The 19,266-nt window shown below is 42.8% G+C and overlaps 1 pseudogene; it reads left to right on the forward strand.

Moving 5' to 3' along the window:
• The first annotated feature begins 17,341 nt into the window (after window positions 1-17,341).
• Window positions 17,342-19,266, forward strand: part of LOC123596438 — a 92,100-nt pseudogene continuing 90,175 nt past the window's right edge.

A 19,266-nucleotide genomic window follows, 5' to 3' on the forward strand; every position in this document is an offset into this window, starting at 1 on the left:
TCAACCATGAGAAAAAAATCTAAAAAGACCACAAATACATGGAGGTTAAATAACATACTACTAAACAATGAATGAGTCAACTGGGAAATAAAAGAAATTTAAAAAGTACATGGAAACAAATGAAAATGAAAACACAATGGTCCAAAACCTCTGGTATGCAGCAACCAACACTAGAGAGAAACAACCAACACTACAGAAATACAAATTGTAAGAGAATATTATAAAAAACTATATGCCAACAATTTGGACAACCTAGAAGAAATGGATAAAATGCCAGAAACATAACTACCAAAACTGAAACAGAAAGAAATAGAAGAAATTTGAACAGACTGATTGCCAGCAAAGAAATTAAATTGGTAACCAAAAAATTCCCAAAAGCCTAGGACCAGATGGCTTCACAGGTGAATTCTACCAAACATTTAAAAAAGAATACCTATTCTTTCTCAAACTATTCCAAAAAATAGAAAAGGAAGGAAAACTGTCAAATCATTTCATGAGGCCAGCATTACCCTGATATCAAAACCAGATAAAGACACCACTAAAAAACAACTATGGGCCAATATCCCTGATGAACATAGATACAAAAATCCTCAACAAATTACTAGCAAACCAAATCCAACAATATATTTTTAAAAATCATTCACCACAATCAAGTAGGATTTATTCCTGGGTTGCAAGTGTGGTTCAATATTTGCAAATCAATGTGATACATCACATTAACAAGACAAAAGATAAAAATCCTATGACCATCTCAATACAGGAAAAGCATTTGACAAATACAACATCCATTCATGATAAAGAAGAAGAAATGGATATCCATTTCTTCTCTCTACACTGTGACTTTAGAGGGAAAATACCTTAATATGGTAAAGGTCATATACAGGAAACCCACAAGTAACATCATACTCAATAAAGAAAAATCTCAAAGCTTTTCCTCTAAGATCAGGAACAAACCAAGTGTGTCTACCATCACCACTTCTACTTAACACAGTACTGGAAGCCCTAGTTGCATCAATCAGACAAGAAAAAGTAAAAGTCATCCAAATTGGTAAGAAAGAAGTAAAATTGTCACTATTTGCAGATGGCACAATACTACATATAGAAAACCCAAAAGATTCCACCAAAAAACTCTTAGAACTAATAAATGACTTTGGTAAAGTCACAGGATACAAATTAATATACAGAAATCTGTTGCCTTTGTTTATACCAGTAACAAATTAGCAGAAAGAGAAATTAAGAAAACAATCTCATTTATACTGTGCCAAAAATACTTAGAAATAAATTTAACCAAGGAAGCAAAAAACCTACAGTGTGAAAACTATAAAACATTGGAAGAAATTGAAGATACAAATGAAAACATTTCATACTCATGGATTAAAGAAATATTTTTCTAGAAATATCTTCTCAAGCAAGAAAAACAAAAGCAAAATAAACTATTGGGATTCCACCAAAATAAAAGTCTTCTGCACATTTGAGGATGCCCTCAACAAGATAAAAAGGCAACTTAAAGAGAAGATATGTGCCAATGACAAATTTATAAGAGGTTAATATCCAAAATACATAAAGACCTATACAACTCAACAAAAAAGGCAAACTAATTTAAAAATGAGCAGAGGACCTAAATATACATTTTTCCTCAAAGACATACAAAACATACATGAAAAGGTGTTCAACATCACAAATCAGGGAAATGCAAACCAAAGTCACAATGAGATATCACCTCACACCTGTCAGAATGGTTAGTGTCAACAAGACAAGAAAAAGTATTAGCAAGGATGTGAAGCAAAGGGAACCCTTGTGCATGGTAGACGGAAATGTAAATTAATGCAACCACTGAGGAAAAGAATATAGAGGTTCCTCAAAAAGTTAGAAATACTGTGCAGTCTAATAATTCCACTAGCAAGTATCTACCCAAAGAAAATAAAACATTATTTTGAAAAGGTATATGCATCACTGTTTATTGAAGCTTTATAATAGCCAAGATATGGAAGCAACTCAAATGTCCATCAATAGATAAACCAGTAAAAATGTGGTATATGTACACAATGGAATATTAGTCATAAAAAATGAAATCTTGCCATTAGTAAAAATGTGAATGGATCTAGAGGCTATTAGACCAAGTAATGTAAGTCAGAGAAAGATAAATAGCATGATTTTACTGAGTGGAATCTAAAAAATAAAATAAATGAACAAACAAACAGGCTTATAAACAGAACAAACTGGCAGCTGCCAGCGGGAAAGTGGGTGAGGGGAGGAGCAAAATAGGGGAGGGGAATTAAAAAATACAAATTTATAGTTATGAAGTCACAGAGATGAAAAATACTGCATAGGGAATATAGTCAATAATATTGCACTAATGTGACAATATTTATTGTAGTAAGAATTTATAGAATTGTCATATCACTAGGTTGTACACATGAAACTAATATTGTATGTCAACCATACTTCAATAACAAAGTAAAAGAAAAAGATCATGGTAGATGACATAGCAACTCCTTCTGGCCAGTAGATGACTGTCATGATGGCATATCACTTTGAAAATAGGGCTAACCCTTTGACTACACTTGTAAAGACCTAATTGTATTACATTTGTGCTTGAATTACCTGGAGCCTTTTCAATTTACTTACCATCCTGTAAATCACTCTAGGTTTCATTTTGACAAGATTTAATGCAACAACTAATACATCCTGGCACAAAAAGGTGAGATTGATCATACCTCTTAGGTATTTATACTGAGAAATACCAAGAGAAGGTAAATACTTGAAAGATCATGAGGTATAGCTATATATAGCAGGGGTTGGCAAATTCATGCCCATGGACTAGATCCAATCTACCTCCAGTTTAAGTTTTATTGGAATATAGCCACACCTATTTGTTTGTGTGTTGTCTATAGCTACTTCCACTAAAACAGCAAAATTGAGTAGTTAAGACAAAGATTATATGGCCTGCAAGCCTTAAGTATTTACCCTTGGCCCTTTCAGAAAAGGATTGCCAACCCCCAGGCCATAGAGTCATGATAGGCTCCTAATTTCCATTCTTAGTTCTTATGGCTATGCCCCTATTCACACATGAAGTTCATAATTTGAAGTTACTCTACTAAGTCTGTGCCTTGCAACATAAAGAGGGCAAAAGCAAGATTCATGAAAGTAGGAGGTTACTCTTATTAGAGAGACCAAAAGCTCTGATTACTCACTAACCTGCCCTAGCCTTGCCCAAAATAAAAGCAAAGTGAAATCAAGCTCGGATCAGGCATGTCAAATCACACTGTCAGATGAATTCCAAAGCAAAAGTTCCTCACAATTCAGGGACTCCTTGTATTTATTCACTGTCCTTTTAGACACCAAGTATATATCTGCTATCAACATTTGAACATTACAGTCAGAAAAGACCAACTTTTTATTGCCAAATGGAATTCATGATCAAGAGAATCAGTATTCTCACATCTGTTAAGCAATAACATCCCAATCAAAAGCAGAGAAAGTTGGTGTTTGAATTTGTTAACTTGTCAAAAAAGCTATGCAAGAAAATAAGTGCATTTAGCCATTTTGAAATACTAAAAACATAGCTCACAAAAATCAATTACTACCTTTTCCAATTCCCAAAAGTTCAAGAACTTTTGTTGGGAACTAGTGCCTAAAGTTCAAGGACTTCTATAACAGAAATTCTATCCAGACTTCTGAGGTCACCACAAACCTAGGGTTGAAAGTAACCCTCTCTTGATTTGAGGATTCCCTAAATTACCACCACTGAACTTAAAGCCAAGAAACATCCATAGAACTCCCCTTTCACAAAGCACAAGGCTTATAAGTGCCAAGATTCATTTTTGCACAATTTTCATTTCATTTCTGTGAGAAACATTCCCTTTTCCAATGTCAGATCAGTTTCTCATGTTATTCCACCTATGCCACTTTCTCATGTCACCCTTATTTTATAATATATTGCCTATTTCCTTCTGGAAATCACATTTCTCTAAATTCAGGCAGGTTTGTGTTAGGGTTTGGAATTCTACCCTAATTACTAAGCTAATGAGGTGGTCTGTTACTATTTCATGAATGCTTATGGGAGACAGAAGACTCCTAGGTGAGAAACCATGGATATTATACTAATGGCAAAACAAGCAACATGAGCATTTTGGTTTCATGTCTCTATGCCTCCCTGAGCCTCATGACAAAGATATGGCAGAGTCTAGGTAGATGTCACAGTGGGTTTGCATTGCAGCCAAGGAACACTTAACTTGGGAAACTCACCATTTTATAGAAGCAGTAAATAAACCTGTTATTTTTCCCTGGAGGGAGAACGTTATCTCATCCTTCAGAGTTGCTAGCTGAAAACACAACCCTGAGAATTGGCCCAGGTCAAGAATGATCAGGGCCTTGCATTCTTAGAATACCCAAGAAACATGTATAGGAACACTCAAGGCCCATAACTGATTGGCAATGAGCTTTGAGAGATAACTGCTTCCCCCAACAGTTTGCATCCAGTTGATCTGTCTGGCATATATAATACAGAATCCACATGGAAAAGTTCATTCCTGATGCATCAAGCTAAGAAGAGATAACGGGAAAACTTCCTAAAGTTTGCTCAACAACAAGGTTTCTGACATTTTTGTGCTGATGAGGAATAATTTAAAACTCTCTTCCCTCCATGTTTTTTGCCCTGGGGTTTTTGGTAGTGATTGTCCACTATTGAACGACAACATAGCATTCACTGAAATTTGACCCAACTAAAGCAGATTAATTCCTGCAGCCAGTTTTGAGTGTCACAGTGTATTAAGGCAGTTCTTTCGGGGGGGGGGGGGGGGAATGATTTTCCAAGTAATCTCTATAGAATTTGTGACCTTAAAGAGCTAACATTAGAGATCTTTATTCTCATACTGCTTTTTCTCACTGCTTATCCTAATTCATTAGACTTTACTATAGTCAATGTGCCTTCTATCCTAGTGACATCTTCAAAGATGGAAAATAAGCAGTCATTTGCCTTGCTATAGTTGTAGTTATTCTCAAATGTTATGCTAATATAATTGTGCCTACTTATAATATTTAATATGAAAGTAAAATGAGTTTTTGTTAGAATGTGCTAACATTGAGAAGACCTTTCAAGTTTGTTTTTGTTTGAGAGAAGTGGCCCAGAACAACAACAACTGTGGCCACTATTGTACATTTTACCTAAAACTTGCCCCATGAGCTTTCAAGACAGAAGTTACATTTCACAGAGACCAGATTGGTACACTTCCCAAATTTGCTCAGTACTACCTGTCTCTTGGTGCTTGGCTGCATGGTCAATAGAGAGCCCCAACTGTCACCATCATCTCATCTCCAGCTTTATCAGCTGTCTATGATTCCCCTAGGTAGAAGGCTGGACTCTGACCCTGTGGCCATAGCACCTGCCATGGCAGGAGTCACACGGACCCAAGCCCAACCTGATAAGACTCTGAGGATACAGCTTCACTTACCACTTGTGGACTTGGCAGAACACCATGCACCATGGAGAAGGGGATCTGGCTTATACAGGCAGCTGCTGGAAAAGCTAAGTGACAACCCAAAAGTGCAGAGGATTTGATGCCAATGGGAAATGAGAGATACTTGGAAGCCAGCAGAGTATCACCCTTCATTCCTCCGGACCAGAAACCGCCATACTTTGGAAACAGACACTGTGGTAGATATGGAGATTCTCCATCCAGACCCCCCTTCAAGGAAGGGCTTGATTTGAAGCTGGGGAAGTACTATTAGCAGGCAGCCCCTAAGGGACAGTGGGAGAGAACTGATTTGCCTAAGCCACAGCCTCCCAGGGCAGTCTGTCTACTCATTGAGGCCTGATATAGGACACCAGTGAGCAACTTTAACTCCAGAGCACCTCCACCCTGTTGGTCAAGGCTTTGGCCTACATCACATTTCCGTTTCTAACTAGCCCTGCTTCCTTTCCCTTTCACAGGTGGACATTCTTTGAACCCCAAAGTCCATCTAAGCAATGACTTCAAGAGAATCCAAGCTATGAGAGAGATCCCGTGTGATCAATGAGAACATGACCAGTTTGGTAACATAGCACATTTTTGCTTTTTCTGAAACTCAGGGAAACCAGAGTTAGATGAAAGAAGCAGAACAGAAAGCACAAAATGCAATGTTAAGTTGACCCTTGAGATTTCTAAGAATTCTTGTCAGAGAATTGAGAAGAGAACACCAGGCCTGGATTCTTTAAATGCTTGTATTTGATACTCAAATGTGATAGTTGATGATTTAAGTATGTCACTTTTAAAGTAAAAAGATGGAAAAATAAATAGCAAGGTATCAACAAGATAGCTAGTATCCAGTTAAAAATCAAGACAAGATCAATACTTGATCTAAGATCATTACCTAATTTTAAAGAGTTTCAATTCAACAGAAATAAATGTTAAGGTTGTTAGATTCATAGAGGCTTAGGTTTACAACTTAGTTTAATTGAAAAATTAAGGAGAAATTGAGCAGTCCACCATAACAATCAGAATTTTTAACTCCGTGCTTACCATAAGTGTAGTCACCATCTGTCAAACAACATTATAATCTTATTGACTATATCCTCTATGCTGTACTTTTCATTGGAAATTTTAAATATACTCCAATCCACAAAATGTTTGTGTTTTCATTCAGCCTGCATTACACAAGCAGCTATGTGTATTCTTACAAAGCTATGATCAACTCGAGTCACCTAACACCTTGTATATGGTTCCTTCTTCTCCTTCCTTAATTTAATCCCCTCATTCTTGCTGCCCTCAAGTCACACACATCTTCCCCCAATAAACAATGTGCCTAAATTTTGTCTCAAGATATATTTTCTAGGGAACATAGGTAAAGAATCTCAGAAAGACAAACGTTCCTTTTCTAAGCAATGGCAAAAAAGATGTACTAATAATCTGTGTAACAGTTCACCTGCCCAGTGCATCCAGTAATCAATATATCAAGTTCTACTGGGTGTCAGACAAGTGTGATTGTAGGCACTGAGAGATACAGCAATAAACACTAAGTCCCTACCCTCATGGAGTTTGCACTCTAATGAGGGAGACAATCAGGTAGGGATAAGTACTATAAAGGGGGGAAAAAAACAGGATATAAAGTGAAGGGTGTGATGGGGAAGGAAGTAGTTTTATGTTTATTTTAATTGCCAATGAAAATGGCATAGTTGTGATTCACTGTAGTCTGGCATTAACTGATATTACTGAATGATTACATTTTGCAATATTTGCTGTCATTTTCCACTTCCCCTTATTTTACTTGGCTCAAAAGTAGCTTTTGTGCACACATCTGGTTGTTTGTATAGTTCGTGTCTGGATTTAGCTTTGAACCAAAAGTTGGTGGCTTTTACCACTATTCTTTCATTATAGAATGCCAGTGACAGAATACACATGCTGTGGTATGAGAAAGTGAGTGGTTTGAGACTATCAGGTGTTTAAGATCTTCCACCATGTAAGAGACCTGCCTCACTTTGGGACCTATTTTGTTCAACCATAGGGTTGAGAGAACTTCCAATTAATTGAAGGAATCTAGCAAGTTTTGGTCTATAAAAGCTGTAATTCTTCCACCATTTTTCCTTTAAAAGTGTGTCCACTTTTGAGAAGTGAACATACAGTCAACCCTTGAGCAATATGGGTTTGAACGGTGCAGGTCCACTTATACGTGAAGTTTTTTAGTCAACACAATACAGTACTTCAAATGTATTTTCTCTATTATTTTCTTAGTAACATTTTCTTTTCTCTAGCTTACTTTAAGCATACAGTATATTATATAACATATAAAATATGTGTTGCATGTTGATGTTATTAGTGAGGCTTCCAGTCAATAGTAGGCTATTAGTAGTTAAGTTTTGGGGGAGTTTAACATAGGCAGTGATCATCCATATACCCCCCACATGGTTCAAGGGTCAAATATAGTTCATCAGATTTGAAGTGCTGTATCATACATTCTTCTGCTCCTTGTAACTATTGTGTAGATTGGGTATAATGCCTGCTTTATTAGGAAAGAAAAATCCCTCAAAGTCAGAACAGTTAAATAAAGGCGAGATCTCAACTCAGATCCATTTACATCCAAATATTCACCACATCCATGGTTCCAAACTGAAATTACAGTTATAAAAAATTTCTGAATTGTTCTACCTTTAGTTTCCCTAGTTTACTTAACAGTTTTTATAAATTTCAAAACTGGTTGCTTATATTACCCTATCTGGGTAATTGACTCAATTAGGTGTATAATCATTTTCATTTCTACCACAAGATTACAAGAGTTAGCAGTTTAAGGCAGATGCCCAAAGAAGTCTAACTTCACATATGAGACAACTTGTTTTAACAACATTAGAGGTCCTGATTAACTCTGAAGGGCTAGATCTGGACAGATGGAACCAAGATCTTCTCTTATAGAAGTAGCTGCTCCAGTGAGATACACTTTTCTTGTTTTTAGAGTGTTTGTACAAGAAAGGAAAATCTGTATGAAACCAGAAAAGATCCCAAATAGTCAAAGAGATGCTTAAAAAGAAAACCAAGGGGCGCCTGGGTGGCGCAGTCGGTTAAGCGTCCGACTTCAGCCAGGTCACGATCTCGCGGTCCGTGAGTTCGAGCCCCGCGTCGGGCTCTGGGCTGATGGCTCAGAGCCTGGAGCCTGCTTCTGATTCTGTGTCTCCCTCTCTCTCTGCCCCTCCCCCGTTCATGCTCTGTCTCTCTCTGTCCCAAAAATAAATAAAAAAAAAAAAAAAAAGAAAACCAAAACTGGAGGCATCACAGTTCCAGACTTCAGGCTGTATTACAAAGCTGTAATCATCAAGACAGTATGGTACTGGAACAAAAACATTTAAATGGAACAGGATAAAGAACTCAAAAATGTACCCACAAATGTATGGCCAATTAATCTTTGACAAAGCAGGAAAGAATATCTAATGGGAAGAAAACAGTCTTTTCAGCAAATGGTGTTGGGAAAACTGGACAGCAACATGCAGAAAAATGAACCTGGACCACTTATACATATACAAAAATAAACTCATAATGGATGAAAGACCTAAAGACAAGACAGGAAACCATCAAAATCCTAGAGGAGGAAACAGGTAACAACCTCTTTGACCTTGGCCTCAGCAACTTATTAGACATGTCTCTGGAAGCAAGGGAAACAAAAGCAAAAATGAACTAATGGGACCTCATCAAGATAAAATGCTTCTGCACAACAATCAACAAAATGAAAAGGTAGCCAGTGGAATGGGAAAACATATTTTCAAATGATGTATCAGATAAAGGGTGAGTTTCCAAAATCCATAAAGAACAACACCTCAAAAAACATAATCCAGTGAAGAAATGGGCAAAAGACATGAACAGACTTTTCCAGAGAAGACATCCAGATGGCTGACAGACACATGAAAAGATGCTCAACATTGCTCATCATCAAGGAAATACAAATCAAAACCACAATGAGATGCCACCTCACACCTGTCAGAATGGCTAGAATTAACAACGTAGGCAATGAGAGATGTTGGCAAAGATGCAGAGAAAGAGGAACCCTTTTGTGCTGTTGGTGGGAATGGCAACTGGTGCAGCTACTCTGAAAAACAGAATGAAGGTTCCTCAAACAAATTAAAAATAGGGGCGCCTGGGTGGCTCAGTCGGTTAAGCGTCCAACTTTGGCTCAGGTCACGATCTCACGGTCCGTGAGTTCGAGCCCCACGACGGGCTCTATACTGACAGCTCAGAGCCTGGAGCCTGCTTCGGATTCTGTGTCTCCCTCTCTCTCTGCTCCTCCTCCGTTCATGCTGTCTGTCTCAAAAATAAACATTTTAAAAAAATTAAAAATAGAACTACCCTATGACCCAGCAATTGCACTAATAGGCATTTATTCAAAGGATACAGGAGCACTGATTCAAAGGGGCACATGCACCCCAATATTTATAGCAGCACTATCAACAATAGCTAAAATATAAATGTCCATCAATTGATGAGTGGATAAAGATGTGGTATATATATACACAATGGAATATCACTCAGTGATCAAAAAGAATGAAATTTTGCCATTTGCAACAATGTGGATAGAACTAGAATATATTATGCTAAGCAAAGTAAGTCCAAGAAAGACAAATACCATATGATTTCACTCATATGTGGAATTTAAGCAACACAACAAATGAACATAGGGGAAGGGAAGGAAAAATAAGAAAAACAGGGAGGCAGGAACACCTGGGTGGCTCAGCTGGTTAAGCATCCAACTTTAGCTCACAGTTTGTGAGTTCAAGCCCCACATCAGGCTCTGTGCTGACACTTTGGAGCCTAGAGTCTGCTTCAGATTCTTTGTTTCCCTCTATTCCCCTCCCCACTCATGCACACTCTCTCTCTCAAAAATAAACATTAAAAAAAAAAACAGAAGGAGGCAAACCCTAAGAGACTCTTAAAGACAGAACAAACAGGGTTGCTGGAGAGGTGTTGGGTGGAGGGATGGGCTAAATGGGTGATGGGCATTAAGGAGGGCACTTGGGATGAGCACTGGGTGTTATATGTAAGTGATGAATAAGTGATGAATCACTAAATTCTACTCCTGAAACAAAGAAGTTGAAACTTTCAAGAACAAAAAATAGAGACAAAAAAAAAAAAAAAGGAAAACTTCAAATTGCACCAGAAATTTTTATACAGATGTGAGCCACGTGTGCCAACAGACTAAACAGTAGTTTTGACCAATGAGATTTACCAAGGACCATACTATTTTCTATCACACATTATCAACTCTATAGAACACACCATGGGAAAGTTACTAAACCCCTGATATCAGGTTCTGTTTTGGGGGAATCCAAAATGAGACACATAAGTTTATATGTACTGATAGAGAAATATCTATACAATATGTTAAAAAGAATTATAAGTTATTTTTTGGTGTGCTAAGGTATGAAACAGTGTATTTTGATTCTGTTTTGTAGTAATACAGCTGATGAGAGACTAAAGAAAAATTACCAGGTGTACCCATAACCACAAAACAAAAGAAACCCCCCCTCCGCTGTTCCCGGAACTAGCCAAGGCATGCCCGGTTGTGGTCTGACCTAAAGGCGGGAACCAATCAAGTTCTGCTGAGTGTTCAAATTTAAATGTCAACCAATAACAGCTCTGTAACCATGGAAAGCTCCTAACTTCCCCTTAACTTGTTTGTGCCTGTCTATAAAAATGCTGTAAAAACCTCGCTTGGGGCCTCTTAGCGTCACCGGCAACGAGTTCGTGGAGGTCCGGTTCGAACCTGCAATAAACGACCCCTGCCACTTGGCTTTGACTCTGGACTCTGGTGGTTTGTTCTCGGGGGTTTCTCGAATTTGGGCATATCATTTGAGGGCTCGTCCGGGATACCCCCAATCCCACCAGACCCCAAGTCAACGGGTCGTCCCTGAGACCGATTGGTAAGTGAGCCGGCTCTGTCCGTTTCTGTCTGTCTGTTCGTTTTTGGCTCTCTCCCACGCGGGACCTGTATCAGTGACTGACACAGCCCTGGCGGACGCGCTATAGGGCAGTCAGTTGGGTCCAGTAGGAGACGTCCACTGGCACCCATCTGGGGCACCTTTTTGGGCCCATCAGAATTCTTCTGTCCGGGTTACGGGCACCCGAAACGTGCTAGTGATCTATGTGTTGTGTTCTTTATTCTATAACCTTTAAGCATTGACCCCCTTCTCTTTCACAGGTGACCTGGCCTGGCGCAACCGGGAATCCTCCTAACTTTACTATCTCTCCTTTTAATCCTTTTCTCCACCTCCAGGATACAGATGGGCCAATCTCAAAGCACTCCTCTTTCTCTCCTTGTTGCTAACTTCAGGGATGTTAGAACCAGAGGACAGAATTTGAGTCTAGACATCCAGAAGGGAAAAATAATAACTCTCTGCTGCCCCGAATGGCCAACCTTCAGCATTGGATGGCCACCTGAAGGAACTTTTTGCCTCCCTATAATCGCTAAGGTGAAGTCAAAGATTTTTCTACCAGGTCGCGAGGGGCACCCAGATCAGATTCTCTACATTCTAGTATGGCAATATTTGGTTGAAAATCTACCCCCTTGGTTGGCCCCCTTCCTGTCATCAGGAACACGTAAGGTCCTTGCCATGCGGCCTGCAGACCAAAGCCAAAGACGCCATCCGCACCCTTGTATCCTATATTGCCTAATAGTCAGGACCTACTATCCCTAGACCCTCCACCCTATCATCCCCCTCCCCTCATACCCCAGGCCCCACCAGCGCTGGCTGCCCCACTGGTCGCCCCGCTAATTGCCCCCCTAGGGGAACCAGGAGGGTGGGAAGCGGCAGCAGCTCTGGGACCAGCTGCGCCTGGCCCCGTTGAAAATGAAACCAACCACGAAGGGCCAGCCGGCCGAACCCGCGGGCGCACCCAGCATGAGCCAAACCTTCACCTCCCCGACTCCACTGTAGCCCTACCCCTGCGGGAAATAGGACCCCCAGATGAAACGGGCAACCCCCGACTCCAGTATTGGCCCTTTTCCACCAGTGACCTTTACAACTGGAAAACCGAACGCTCCATTCTCTGATAACCCTAAAGACCTAATAGCTCTTTTAGACAGTGTTATGTTCACCCACCAGCCCACCTGAGATGACTGTCAGCAGCTCCTCCGCATCCTGTTCACCACAGAGGAACGGGAGAGGATCCAATTAGAAGCAAGAAAGCTGGTTCCTGGAGATGACAGTCAACCGACATCTAACCCTGACCTCATTAATGTGGCTTTCCCCCTAACCAGGCCTCCACAGGATGAATGGGACTACAACATGGCAGAAGGTAGGGGAAAGCTACTCATTTATCGCCAGACTCTGATAGCGGGTCTCTGGGCTGCAGCTTGCAAGCCCACCAATTTGGCTAAGGTATATTTGGTCGTACAGGGAAAGACAGAGTCCAGCTGCCTACTTAAACTAATGGAAGCCTTTAGGCAGTTTACCCCCATGGATCCAGAGGTCCCTGAGAACCAGGCGGCTGTCGTTATGTCCTTCGTGAACCAAGCAGCTCCTGACATTAAGAAAAAACTCCAAAGGCTAGAGGATTTAGAAGGTAAACAGATTCGAGATTTACTCCGCATAGCACAGCGGGTCTACAACAACAGGGACGCCCCAGAAGAGAGACAGATCAAGGCCACAGAGAAAATGACTAAAGTCCTGGCCGCAATAGTCCAGAAAGAGCAGCCACCCCCAGAAGGCACTCAAACAGCACGCCCTCCCAGATGACACTTAGATAAGGATCAATGCGCCTACTGTAAAGAAAAAGGCCATTGGGCACGAGAATGCCCCAAAAAGAAACAACCCCGCCCCAGCCAAGGACAATGGCAGCCTAAAACAGCCCCCATACTGTTTACTCAAGATACCGAACAGGGAGAACGGGGTTCGGATCCCCTCCCCGAACCTAGGGTAACATTACAAGTGGAGGGGACCCCGGTCCAATTCCTAGTTGACACCGGGGCACAACACTCAGTTCTGGTCAAGCCCCATGGAAAATTATCTGAGAAATCATCCTAGGTACAAGGGGCCACCGGAATAAAAAAGTACTCCTAGACAACTCAGAGGACTGTGGACTTGGGAACTAGGAAGGTAACCCACTCCTTCCTGGTCATTCCCGACAGCCCCCTCCCCTTGGGAGGGATTTGCTTACCAAAATGGGGGCCCAAATTCATTTCCAACCGGGGGGACCCACAGTGACTGACTCTCACAACCAACCCATATCTGTACTCACTGTGAGACTAGAAGATGAATACAGGCTCCATCAGAAACCCACTCCTTGGGATCAGAGTATCGAGCCCTGGCTTCAACGCTTCCCAGACACATGGGCAGAAACAGGTGGTATGGGGCTAGCAAAACATCACCCAGCCCTATTTATAGAGGTCAAGCCCGGGACGGACCCCGTCCGCGTGCGCCAATACCCTATGCCCACGGAAGCCAAAAATGGCATCACACCGCATATCCGCCGCCTCCTTGACCTCGGGGTCCTACGCACCTGCCATTCAGCCTGGAATACCCCCCTGTTACCTGTGCACAAGCCCAACAGCAGGGAATATAGACCAGTGCAAGACTTGAGAGAAGTCAATAAGCGGGTGACAGACATACATCCAACCGTTCCTTACCCCTATACTCTCTTGAGCGCCCTGAGCCTAGAAAAACAATGGTATACTGTTCTAGATCTAAAAGATGCTTTTTTCAGCCTACCACTAGCACCTAAAAGTCAAGAGCTATTTGCATTTGAGTGGACTGACCCAGACAGGGGCATAAATGGTCAACTCACCTGGACCAGACTACTGCAAGGATTCAAAAACCCTCCAACCCTGTTCGACGAGGCTCTACACGAGGATTTAAGTGAGTACAGACAATACCACCCAAATATAACTCTCCTGCAGTATGTTGATGATCTCTTGATAGCTGCCGAGGCGCCCGAAACCTGCATCCAGGGAACCGAAGGTCTCCTGCGAACTCTGGGAACCTTAGGCTACTGCGCCTCAGCAAAGAAGGCTCAGATCTGCAAGTCAGAGGTAACTTACCTGGTTACTTACTGAAAGGGGGGCAACGCTGGCTAACGGATGCCCGGAAGGAAACCGTCCTTCGTATTCCCAGACAAAAGACACCACGACAGGTGAGGGAATTCCTGGGGCCGGCTGGGTTCTGCAGACTATGGATACCAAGGTTTGCTGAATTAGCAAAACCATCATACCAGGCAACAAAAGACCAACAACCCTTTAGTTGGACGGAAGAAGCCGAACAGGCCTTCCAGCAAATTAAAACTGCCCTGCTATCAGCACCTGCCCTGGGACTCCCCGATGTCTCCAAACCCTTCCACCTATATGTGGATGAAAGCCGGGGCATAGCTAAGGCGGTGCTAACCCAACATTTGGGCCCCTGGCGCAGGCCAGTCACTTATCTGTCTAAAAAGTTAGATCCGGATGGCCACCTTGTCTCCGGATGATTGCAGCCACTGCCCTAATGGTAAAAGATGCTGATAAGCTGACCATGGGCCAAGAACTACAAGTCACCACCCCACATGCCATCGAAGGCATCCTCAAGCAGCCACCTGACCGATGGCTGAGCAATGCCCAACTCACTCATTACCAGGGACTGCTACTGAACCCCCACAGGATCATCTTCAACCCCCGACAGCCCTAAACCCAGCGTCACTGCTGCCAGATCCAGACATGGGAACCCCACTTCATGACTGCGCTGACATACTGGCTCAGGTTTATGGGATCCAAGAGGACTTGCAGGACCAGCCATTATCGGATGCAGACACCATCTGGTTCACCGACGGAAGCAGCTTCGTTCACCAAGAACAAAGGTATGCGGGGGCAGCCGTGACGTCAGAAACCGAGGTAATTTGGGCAGAAGCCCTGCCCCCTGGAACCTCGGCCCAAAAGGCAGAACTAATAGCCTTAACCCAGGCCCTAAAGTTAGGAAGAAATCGCAAGCTAACCATGTACACTGATAGCCGGTATGCCTTTGCCACCGCTCATGTACATGGGGCGATATACAGAGAATGGGGGCTCCTCACAGCTGAAGGAAAAGACATCAAAAATAAAGAAGAGATTCTAGCCCTGCTAACAGCCTTATGGGAACCCAAAAGGCTAGCGATTGTACATTGCCCAGGACACCAGAAGGCAACAGACCCAGTTTCCCGGGGCAATAATTTGGCCGATCGGACCACAAAAGACATAGTCCGGCCGTCAACACAGTTACTGATCCTGCAGTTGCCAGACTCCGGACCCCGGGAATTGCCCCCCAGCCCTGAATATTCAGAAAACGATATTCAATGGATGAGTAAACTTCCTATGACCCGAGTCAAAGATGGCTGGTGGAGAGACTCCAAGAACAGCATTATACTCCCAGAGAAGCTAGGATGGCGGGTTCTAGAGTGGATCCATCACAGCACCCACTTAGGTTCCCAGCGAATGTTGGACTTAATGAGACAGACTGGACTGAAAATCAAAAATGTCTCCGATAAGGTTGATCAAGTAGTCACTAAATGTACCGTGTGCCAACTCAACAATGCGAGTAGCAATCCTCAGACAACAGGGGCAAGACAAAGAGGGAGCAGACCGGGCACCTATTGGGAAATAGATTTCACTGAGGTAAAACCAGGAAAATATGGATATAAGTACTTGCTGGTTTTTGTAGATACCTTTTCAGGATGGACTGAAGCCTTTCCAACCAAGAATGAGACGGCGCAGATCATAGCCAAAAAGATCCTAGAAGAAATCCTGCCCAGGTATGGTTTCCTGGTGATGATAGGGTCAGACAATGGACCTGCATTCGTCTCTAAGGTAAGTCAGGGACTGGCTTCCATACTTGGGGCTGATTGGAAATTACATTGTGCATACCGACCCCAAAGTTCAGGACAGGTAGAGAGAATGAACAGAACATTAAAAGAGACCCTAACCAAATTGACCATGGAGACTGGCACTAATTGGGTGGTCCTTCTCCCCTACGCTCTGTTCAGGGTGCGTAACTCCCCATACAAACTGGGACTCACGCCCTATGAAATAATGCATGGTAGACCACCCCCCATCATCCCTAACCTAAAAGATAACCTTGTCAAAACTGAGAATGATAATGGTCTTGAACTCTTGTTCTCCCTACAAGCCTTGCAGAGGGTCCATGAAGATGTATGGCCCAAATTAAAAGAACTTTATGAGACTGGATCCCCGCCTATTCCTCATCAATTCCGGCCTGGGGATCGGGTCCCCGTCAAACGTCATCGGCAGGGGACTCTGGAACCCAGGTGGAAAGGACCCTTCCAGGTCATCCTGACAATGCCTACGGCCATCAAAGTAGACGGAATCGCCACCTAGATCCATTACACCCATGCCAAACCGGTGGACCCGTTCTCAGACCTCATCGGACCCTCAAAGACAACCTGGACTGTTGACCAGACTAAGGACAATCCTTTAAAATTGACCCTACGCAGCCAACGGACTGAACTGTAACTATGGTACTTGCCCTCCTCTCGATTGTTCTGCAAATTCTGTCTGTAGATCCAAACCCCCACAACCCCTATAATTTGACATGGGAAATTACTAACTTAAAGACTCATGAAGCCTACAACAATACCCTAGGAACTGCCCCATTAAATACCTGGTGGCCAGATCTATATTTCAATTTAGAAAAAGTTAGTCCATTAGAAGAAATGGAAGGAGGTAAATGGAGGCAACTGCAAAGGAGGGTGTCAAAAAGTAGAAATGGATTTTATGCATGTCTGGGATTTAGGACAGGGGCAATGAGGCGCACATGTGGAGGGATTGAAACCCTCTACTGCGCAGCCTGGAGTTGTGTCACCTCCAATGATGGGGAATGGAAGTGGAAAGTAAAACCCCAATTTATTGAAATGTCCTATGTCCGACCATGTACCCGCACCAGGTATGATGAAAACTGTAACCTTATTCGTAGAAGATTTACAGAGGAAGGGAAAAAGGACAGGCGATGGGTCTTAGGACTCACTTGGGGACTCTACTTATATCAATATCCCCTCTTTGGGACTGCCATTCAAATAAAATTAAAAGTCTCCCCTCTTGTACAACCAGTGGGGCCAAATCAGATATTAGGAAAAAAAAGAGACAAGCCTATCCCCAGGCAGATCTCCACTACTCCCTCCAGCAGGACCCCCATCCTTACCCCAGGAGTAAAAGCACAAGCTGTCCAAGAAAATCAGAACCCAGAAGGCATAGACTCCCTATGGAAATGCTAACAGCAGCGTATGAGGCCTTAAACCGTTCGGACCCTGAGGCGACAAGGGCCTGCTGGTTATGTTATGATATAAAACCCCCCTTCTACGAAGCCGTAGGTCTAGCTGCCCCTTTTTCACAATCAGGAGAAGAGTCGCCAGCAGCTTGCAGGTGGAATTGAAAGAGCCCCAGCCTCACACTGCAAGCGGTCACTGGCAATGGGACTTGTATAGGAAAGGTCCCCTCTAGCCATATCCAGCTCTGTGCCCCGAGTAATTACTCTATAAATGAATCTAAATGGATAATTCCAGCTCCTGACAGTTGGTGGGTTTGTTCTAAGACAGGGCTCACCCCATGTGTTAGTAGGAATGTTTTTAATTCGTCAACAGAATATTGTATCATGGTATTAGTGTTTCCAAAGGTTATTTACCACCAAGAAAATGTTGTATATGATCTGCGGACAGAAGGGGCAGAAGCAAGAGAGTCACTAAGAACAAAACGGGAGCCCTTTATGGCCATAACCTTGGCCACCTTATTTGGCCTCGGTACCATAGGGGCAGGAACAGGGATCTCATCACTAGCCATCCAGCACCGGGGTTCAACAGCCTAAGGGCAGCCATTGATGAGGATATAGCCAGACTTAAGGACTCAATCTCACACCTCGAAAAATCTCTGACCTCCCTTTCTGAAGTAGTCCTACAGAACCGAAGGGGGCTAGATCTAGTCTTCCTCCAACAAGGAGGTTTATGTGCAGCCTTGAGAGAAGAATGTTGTTTTTATGCTGACCACACCAGAGTAGTCCGAAAGTCCATGGCTAAAGTTAGAGAAGGCCTGGCCAAATGGAGGTGTGAGCGAGAACAACAACAAGGCTGGTTTGAGTCTTGGTTCAATCAGTCCCAATGGCTAGCCACCCTACTTTCTACTCTAGCTGGGCCCCTTATACCCCTCTTTCTCCTCCTCACCTTCGGGCCTTATATTATTAATAAACTAGTTGCCTTTATAAAAGACCAGGTTAACACGGTCCAACTGATGGTCCTTAGGACCCAATACCAACCTATTGTTACCAAAACATTTGAATCAGACACGTAAGACCCAAGATTGGCTCTTGAGGCACCAAAGAAAGGGGGGAATGAGAGACTAAAGAAAAATTACCAGGTGTACCCATAACCACGAAACAAAAGAAACCCCCCCTCCGCCGTTCCCGGAACTAGCCAAGGCGTGCCCAGTTGTGGTCTGACCTAAAGGCGGGAACCAATCAAGTTCTGCTGAGTGTTCAAATTTAAGTGTCAACCAATAACAGCTCTGTAACCATGGAAAGCCCCTAACTTCCCCTTAACTTGTTTGTGCCTGTCTATAAAAATGCTGTAAAAACCTCGCTCGGGGCCTCTTAGCGTCACCGGCAACGAGTGCGTGGAGGTCTGGGTTCGAACCTGCAATAAACGACCCCTGCCACTTGGCTTTGACTCTGGTGGTTTGTTCTCGGGGGTTTCTCGAATTTGGGCATATCACTGACCCAGCCTCTGCTGCCACCTCTAAAACACAGTTTCTCTAGACAGTCACTATCTGTCCTCAACTCAGTGGCCTAAGAATATACAATGATTAACT

Source organism: Leopardus geoffroyi, chromosome B1 (genome assembly GCF_018350155.1).
Source record: "Leopardus geoffroyi isolate Oge1 chromosome B1, O.geoffroyi_Oge1_pat1.0, whole genome shotgun sequence".
Classification (NCBI taxonomy): Eukaryota; Metazoa; Chordata; class Mammalia; order Carnivora; family Felidae; genus Leopardus; species Leopardus geoffroyi.